This window comes from Plectropomus leopardus, chromosome 7, assembly GCF_026936395.1.
Source record: "Plectropomus leopardus strain MGB_pleo_1.0 chromosome 7, ASM2693639v1, whole genome shotgun sequence".
NCBI lineage: Eukaryota > Metazoa > Chordata > Actinopteri > Perciformes > Serranidae > Plectropomus > Plectropomus leopardus.
This window is the reverse complement of record NC_142182.1, coordinates 25808462-25817130: the sequence shown is the minus strand read 5'-3', so window position 1 is coordinate 25817130 and position 8669 is coordinate 25808462.

Genomic DNA, 8669 nt, shown 5'->3' with positions numbered 1-8669 from the left:
TTTTGGATTGGTTTTTCAACATGCCATATTATGGTGTTTTTGGCAGTTTTTTCAACATTTCATGCTATGGCGGGTCCAAACACGCTATTTTATGCAGTTTCCAGCTATTTCTAACTGTTTTTGGGACATGTCATTTTTTGAGATTTTTGCCTTACTATAGCCTTGCTTTTTGGGTCATTTTTTGAACATGCCATATTAGGGTGTTTTTGGCCATTTTTGCAACATTTTATGCCATGGCGTGTGTCATCATGCTATTTTATGCAGTTTCAAGCTATTTCTAACTGTTTTTGGGACATGTCATTTTTTGACATTTTTGCCTTTCTATAGCCTTGCTTTTTGGGTTGGTTTTTTCAACATGCCATGTTATGGTGTTTTTGGCCATTTTTGCAACACTATCTGCCATGGCGTGTGTCATCATGCTATTTCATGCAGTTTCCAGCTATTTCTAATTGTTTTTGGGACATGTCATTTTTTGACATTTTTGTCTTACTATAGCCTTGCTTTTTGGGTTGGTTTTTTCAACATGCCATGTTATGGTGTTTTTGACACTATTATCAACATTTTATGCTATGGCGGGTCCAAACACGCTATTTTATGCAGTTTTCAGCTATTTCTAACTGTTTTTGGGACATGTCATTTTTGACATTTTGCCTTACTATAGCCTTGCTTTTTGTGTCATTTTTTTCAACATGCCATATTAGGGTGTTTTTGGCCATTTTTGCAACATTTTATGCCATGGCGGGTCCAAACACGCTATTTCATGCAGTTTCCAGCTATTTCTAACTGTTTTTGGGACATGCCATTTTTTGAGATTTTTGCCTTACTATAGCCTTGCTTTTTGGGTCAGTTTTTCAACATGCCATATTAGGGTGTTTTTGGCCATTTTTGCAACATTTTATGCCATGGCGTGTGTCATCATGCTATTTTAAGCAGTTTCCAGCTATTTCTAACTGTTTTTGGGACATGTCATTTTTTGACATTTTTGCCTTACTATAGCCTTGCTTTTTGGGTCATTTTTTTCAACATGCCATATTAGGGTGTTTTTGGCCATTTTTGCAACATTTTATGCTATGGCGGGTCCAAACACGCTATTTCATGCAGTTTCCAGCTATTTCTAACTGTTTTTGGGACATGCCATTTTTTGACATTTTTGCCTTACTATAGCCTTGCTTTTTGGGTCATTTTTTTCAACATGCCATATTATGGTGTTTTTGGCCATTTTTGCAACACTATCTGCCATGGCGTGTGTCATCATGCTATTTTATGCAGTTTCAAGCTATTTCTAACTGTTTTTGGGACATGTCATTTTTGAGATTTTTGCCTTACTATAGCCTTGCTTTTTGGATTGGTTTTCAACATGCCATATTAGGGTGTTTTTGGCAGTTTTTCAACATTTCATGCTATGGCGTGTCCAAACACGCTATTTCATGCAGTTTCCAGCTATTTCTAACTGTTTTTGGGACTTGTCATTTTTTGACATTTTTGCCTTACTATAGCCTTGCTTTTTGGGTCATTTTTTGAACATGCCATATTAGGGTGTTTTTGGTCATTTTTGCAACATTTTATGCCATGGCGTGTGTCATCATGCTATTTTATGCAGTTTCAAGCTATTTCTAACTGTTTTTGGGACATGTCATTTTTTGACATTTTTGCCTTACTATAGCCTTGCTTTTTGGGTTGGTTTTTTCAACATGCCATGTTATGGTGTTTTTGGCCATTTTTGCAACACTATCTGCCATGGCGTGTGTCATCATGCTATTTCATGCAGTTTCCAGCTATTTCTAATTGTTTTTGGGACATGTCATTTTTTGACATTTTTGCCTTACTATAGCCTTGCTTTTTGGGTTGGTTTTTTCAACATGCCATGTTATGGTGTTTTTGACACTATTATCAACATTTTATGCCATGGCGGGTCATCACGCTATTTTATGCAGTTTCCAGCTATTTCTAACTGTTTTTGGGACATGTCATTTTTGACATTTTGCCTTACTATAGCCTTGCTTTTTGGGTCATTTTTTGAACATGCCAAATTAGGGTGTTTTTGGCCATTTTTGCAACATTTTATGGCATGGCCGGTCCAAACACGCTATTTCATACAGTTTCCAGCTATTTCTAACTGTTTTTGGGACATGTCATTTTTTGACATTTTTGCCTTACTATAGCCTTGCTTTTTGGGTCATTTTTTTCAACATGCCATATTAGGGTGTTTTTGGCCATTTTTGCAACATTTTATGCCATGGCGTGTGTCATCATGCTATTTTATGCAGTTTCCAGCTATTTCTAACTGTTTTTGGGACATGTCATTTTTTGAGATTTTTGCCTTACTATAGCCTTGCTTTTTGGGGTGGGTTTTTGAACATGCCATATTATGGTGTTTTTGGCCATTTTTGCAACATTTTATGCCATGGTGTGTGTCATCATGCTATTTTATGCAGTTTCCAGCTATTTCTAACTGTTTTTGGGACATGTCATGTTTTGAGATTTTTGCCTTACTATAGCCTTGCTTTTTGGGTCATTTTTTTCAACATGCCATTTTAGGGTGTTTTTGGCCATTTTGCAACATTTTCTGCCATGGCGTGTGTCATCATGCTATTTCCAGCAGTTTCCAGCTATTTCTAACTGTTTTTGGGACATGTCATTTTTTGAGATTTTTGCCTTACTATGCTTTTTGGATTGGTTTTTCAACATGCCATATTATGGTGTTTTTGGCAGTTTTTGCAACATTTTCTGCCATGACGTGTGTCATCATGCTATTTTATGCAGTTTCAAGCTATTTCTAACTGTTTTTGGGACATGTCATTTTTTGAGATTTTTGCCTTACTATAGCCTTGCTTTTTGGATTGGTTTTTCAACATGCCATATTATGGTGTTTTTGGCAGTTTTTTCAACTTTTTATGCCATGGCGTGTGTCATCATGCTATTTTAAGCAGTTTCCAGCTATTTCTAACTGTTTTTGGGACATGTCATTTTTTGACATTTTTGCCTTACTATAGCCTTGCTTTTTGGGTCATTTTTTTCAACATGCCATATTAGGGTGTTTTTGGCAGTTTTTTCAACATTTCATGCTATGGCGTGTGTCATCATGCTATTTTATGCAGTTTCAAGCTATTTCTAACTGTTTTTGGGACATGTCATTTTTTGAGATTTTTGCCTTACTATAGCCTTGCTTGTTGGGTCATTTTTTTCAACATGCCATATTAGGGTGTTTTTGGCAGTTTTTTCAACATTTCATGCTATGGCGGGTCCAAACACGCTATTTTATGCAGTTTCCAGCTATTTCTAACTGTTTTTGGGACATGTCATTTTTTGACATTTTTGCCTTACTATAGCCTTGCTTGTTGGGTCATTTTTTTCAACATGCCATATTAGGGTGTTTTTGGCCATTTTGCAACATTTTATGCCACGGCATGTGTCATCATGCTATTATATGCAGTTTCCAGCTATTTCTAACTGTTTTTGGGACATGTCATTTTTTGAGATTTTTGCCTTACTATAGCCTTGCTTTTTGGGTTGGTTTTTGAACATGCAATATTAGGGTGTTTTTGGTCATTTTTGCAACATTTTATGCCATGGCGTGTGTCATCATGCTATTTTATGCAGTTTCAAGCTATTTCTAACTGTTTTTGGGACATGTCATTTTTTGACATTTTTGCCTTACTATAGCCTTGCTTTTTGGGTCATTTTTTTCAACATGCCATATTAGGGTGTTTTTGGCAGTTTTTTCAACATTTTATGCCATGGCGTGTGTCATCATGCTATTTTATGCAGTTTCAAGCGATTTCTAACTGTTTTTGGGACATGTCATTTTTTGAGATTTTTGCCTTACTATAGCCTTGCTTTTTGGATTGGTTTTTCAACATGCCATATTATGGTGTTTTTGGCAGTTTTTTCAACATTTCATGCTATGGCGGGTCCAAACACGCTATTTCATGCAGTTTCCAGCTATTTCTAACTGTTTTTGGGACATGTCATTTTTTGACATTTTTGCCTTACTATAGCCTTGCTTTTTGGGTCATTTTTTTCAACATGCCATATTAGGGTGTTTTCGGCCATTTTTGCAACATTTTCTGCCATGGCGTGTGTCATCATGCTATTTTATGCAGTTTCCAGCTATTTCTAACTGTTTTTGGGACATGTCATTTTTGACATTTTGCCTTACTATAGCCTTGCTTTTTTGGGTTGGTTTTCAACATGCCATATTAGGGTGTTTTTGGCCATTTTTGCAACATTTTCTGCCATGGCGTGTGCCATCATGCTATTTTATGTAGTTTCCAGCTAATTCTAACTGTTTTTGGGAAATGTCATTTTTTGACATTTTTGCCTTACTATAGCCTTGCTTTTTGGGTTGGTTTTTCAACATGCCATATTAGGTGTTTTTGGCAGTTTTGCAACATTTTATGCCATATGGCGTGTCATCATGCTATTTTATGCAGTTTCCAGCTATTTCTAACTGTTTTTGGGACATGTCATTTTTTGACATTTTTGCCTTACTATAGCCTTGCTTTTTGGGTCATTTTTTTCAACATGCCATATTAGGGTGTTTTTGGCCATTTCTGCAACATTTTATGCCATGGCGTGTGTCATCATGCTATTTCATGCAGTTTCCAGCTATTTCTAACTGTTTTTGGGACATGTCATTTTTTGAGATTTTTGCCTTACTTTAGCCTTGCTTTTTGGATTGGTTTTTCAACATGCCATATTATGGTGTTTTGGCAGTTTTTCAACATTTCATGCTATGGCGGGTCCAAACACGCTATTTCATGCAGTTTCCAGCTATTTCTAACTGTTTTTGGGACATGTCATTTTTTGACATTTTTGCCTTACTATAGCCTTGCTTTTTGGATTGGTTTTTCAACATGCCATATTATGGTGTTTTTGGCAGTTTTTTCAACATTTCATGCTATGGCGGGTCCAAACATGCTATTTTATGCAGTTTCCAGCTATTTCTAACTGTTTTTGGGACATGTCATTTTTTGACATTTTTGCCTTACTATAGCCTTGCTTTTTGGGTCATTTTTTCAACATGCCATATTAGGGTGTTTTGGCCATTTTGCAACATTTTATGCCATGGCGTGTGTCATCATGCTATTTTATGCAGTTTCAAGCTATTTCTAACTGTTTTTGGGACATGTCATTTTTGACATTTTGCCTTACTATAGCCTTGCTTTTTGGGTTGGTTTTGAACATGCCATATTAGGGTGTTTTTGGCCATTTTTGCAACATTTTATGCCATGGCATGTGTCATCATGCTATTTTATGCAGTTTCAAGCTATTTCTAACTGTTTTTGGGACATGTCATTTTTTGAGATTTTTGCCTTACTATAGCCTTGCTTTTTGGGGTGGGTTTTTCAACATGCCATATTAGGGTATTTTTGGCCATTTTTGCAACATTTTCTGCCATGGCATGTGTCATCATGCTATTTTATGCAGTTTCAAGCTATTTCTAACTGTTTTTGGGACATGTCATTTTTTGACATTTTTGCCTTACTATAGCCTTGCTTTTTGGGTCATTTTTTCAACATGCCATATTAGGGTGTTTTTGACAGTTTTGCAACATTTCATGCCATGGCGGGTCCAAACACGCTATTTCATGCAGTTTCCAGCTATTTCTAACTGTTTTTGGGACATGCCATTTTTGAGATTTTTGCCTTACTATAGCCTTTGCTTTTTGGGTTGGTTTTTCAACATGCCATATTATGGTGTTTTTGGCCATTTTGCAACATTATCTGCCATGGCGTGTGTCATCATGCTATTTTATGCAGTTTCCAGCTATTTCTAACTGTTTTGGGACATGTCATTTTTTGACATTTTTGCCTTACTATAGCCTTGCTTTTTGGGTTGGTTTTTCAACATGCCATATTATGGTGTTTTTGGCAGTTTTTTCAACATTTCATGCTATGGCGGGTCCAAACACGCTATTTTATGCAGTTTCCAGCTATTTCTAACTGTTTTTGGGACATGTCATTTTTTGAGATTTTTGCCTTACTATAGCCTTGCTTTTTGGGTTGGTTTTTCAACATGCCATATTAGGGTGTTTTTGGCCATTTTTGCAACATTTTATGCCATGGCGTGTGTCATCATGCTATTTTATGCAGTTTCCAGCTATTTCTAACTGTTTTTGGGACATGTCATTTTTTGACATTTTTGCCTTACTATAGCCTTGCTTTTTTTGGGTTGGTTTTTGAACAATCCATATTAGGGTGTTTTTGGCCATTTTTGCAACATTTTCTGCCATGGCGTGTGTCATCATGCTATTTTATGCAGTTTCCAGCTATTTCTAACTGTTTTTGGGACATGTCATTTTTGACATTTTGCCTTACTATAGCCTTGCTTTTTGGGTCATTTTTCAACATGCCATATTATGGTGTTTTTGGCCAGTTTTTGCAACATTTTATGCTATGGCGTGTCATCATGCTATTTCATGCAGTTTCCAGCTATTTCTAACTGTTTTTGGGACATGTCATTTTTTGAGATTTTTGCCTTACTATAGCCTTGCTTTTTGGATTGGTTTTTCAACATGCCATATTATGGTGTTTTTGGCAGTTTTTGCAACATTTCATGCTATGGCGGGTCCAAACACGCTATTTTATGCAGTTTCCAGCTATTTCTAACTGTTTTTGGGACATGTCATTTTTTGACATTTTTGCCTTACTATAGCCTTGCTTTTTGGGTCATTTTTTCAACATGCCATATTAGGGTGTTTTTGGCCATTTTTGCAACATTTTATGCCATGGCGTGTGTCATCATGCTATTTTATGCAGTTTCAAGCTATTTCTAACTGTTTTGGGGACATGTCATTTTTTGAGATTTTTGCCTTACTATAGCCTTGCTTTTTGGGGTGGGTTTTTCAACATGCCATATTAGGGTGTTTTTGGCCATTTTTGCAACATTTTCTGCCATGACGTGTGTCATCATGCTATTTTATGCAGTTTCCAGCTATTTCTAACTGTTTTTGGGACATGTCATTTTTGACATTTTGCCTCACTATAGCCTTGCTTTTTGGGTCATTTTTCAACATGCCATATTAGGGTGTTTTGGCACTATTTTGCAACATTTCATGCTATGGCGGGTCGTAACACGCTATTTCATGCAGTTTCCAGCTAATTCTAACTGTTTTTGGGAAATGTCATTTTTTGACATTTTTGCCTTACTATAGCCTTGCTTTTTGGGTTGGTTTTCAACATGCCATATTATGGTGTTTTTGGCAGTTTTTTTTCAACATTTCATGCTATGGCGGGTCCAAACACGCTATTTTATGCAGTTTCCAGCTATTTCTAACTGTTTTTGGGACATGTCATTTTTTGACATTTTTGCCTTACTATAGCCTTGCTTTTTGGGTCATTTTTTTCAACATGCCATATTAGGGTGTTTTCGGCCATTTTTGCAACATTTTCTGCCATGGCGTGTGTCATCATGCTATTTTATGCAGTTTCCAGCTATTTCTAACTGTTTTTGGGACATGTCATTTTTTGACATTTTTGCCTTACTATAGCCTTGCTTTTTGGGTTGGTTTTTCAACATGCCATATTAGGGTGTTTTTGGCCATTTTTGTAACATTTTCTGCCATGGCGTGTGTCATCATGCTATTTTATGCAGTTTCCAGCTATTTCTAACTGTTTTTGGGACATGTCATTTTTTGACATTTTTGCCTTACTATAGCCTTGCTTTTTGGGTTGGTTTTTCAACATGCCATATTAGGGTGTTTTTGGCCATTTTTGCAACATTTTATGCCATGGCGTGTGTCATCATGCTATTTTATGCAGTTTCAAGCTATTTCTAACTGTTTTTGGGACATGTCATTTTTTGACATTTTTGCCTTACTATAGCCTTGCTTTTTGGGTCATTTTTTTTCAACATGCCATATTAGGGTGTTTTTGGCCATTTTTGCAACATTTTCTGCCATGGCGTGTGTCATCATGCTATTTTATGCAGTTTCCAGCTATTTCTAACTGTTTTTGGGACATGTCATTTTTTGACATTTTTGCCTTACTATAGCCTTGCTTTTTGGGTTGGTTTTTCAACATGCCATATTAGGGTGTTTTTGGCCATTTTTGCAACATTTTCTGCCATGGCGTGTGTCATCATGCTATTTTATGCAGTTTCCAGCTATTTCTAACTGTTTTTGGGACATGTCATTTTTTGACATTTTTGCCTTACTATAGCCTTGCTTTTTGGGTTGGTTTTTTCAACATGCCATGTTATGGTGTTTTTGGCCATTTTTGCAACATTATCTGCCATGGCGTGTGTCATCATGCTATTTTATGCAGTTTCAAGCTATTTCTAACTGTTTTTGGGACATGTCATTTTTTGACATTTTTGCCTTACTATAGCCTTGCTTTTTGGGTCATTTTTTCAACATGCCATATTAGGGTGTTTTTGGCCATTTTTGCAACATTTCATGCCATGGCGGGTCGTAACACGCTATTTCATGCAGTTTCCAGCTATTTCTAACTGTTTTTGGGACATGTCATTTTTTGAGATTTTTGCCTTACTATAGCCTTGCTTTTTGGATTGGTTTTTCAACATGCCATATTATGGTGTTTTTGGCAGTTTTTTCAACATTTCATGCTATGGCGGGTCCAAACACGCTATTTCATGCAGTTTCCAGCTATTTCTAACTGTTTTTGGGACATGTCATTTTTTGACATTTTTGCCTTACTATAGCCTTG